Source organism: Malania oleifera, chromosome 10 (assembly GCF_029873635.1).
Source record: "Malania oleifera isolate guangnan ecotype guangnan chromosome 10, ASM2987363v1, whole genome shotgun sequence".
In the NCBI taxonomy this organism is placed as follows: Eukaryota; Viridiplantae; Streptophyta; class Magnoliopsida; order Santalales; family Ximeniaceae; genus Malania; species Malania oleifera.
Genome location: NC_080426.1, coordinates 78,220,095 through 78,220,416, shown reverse-complemented (window position 1 = coordinate 78,220,416; position 322 = coordinate 78,220,095).

Sequence of the window (322 nt, the reverse complement as noted above, 5' to 3'; positions counted from 1 at the left end):
TGATAAATTTTGGGTTGATTTGTTGAGATTTCGATGGAAATTACGTAAGACGGAAATTGACTGTTATTTCGATTATGAAAGTAACGAAAATCGAAAATTTTGATTGAAATTTCAATAATTTCGTAGAAATTTAAGAACATGGTTTTAACCAAGCAAAAAACGCGGAATCAAATCAGCGTTTTTTGACCGCCATGTGTTAGTTGATGGGGCTCATCCAAATTAAAAAATACTGATTTTTCTAGTATTTTTTGTTTAATAAACATTGGACTATCCGTGTTTTTTGGACGCATAAATTTGAGGGGGGAAAAAAAAAAAGTTCAGT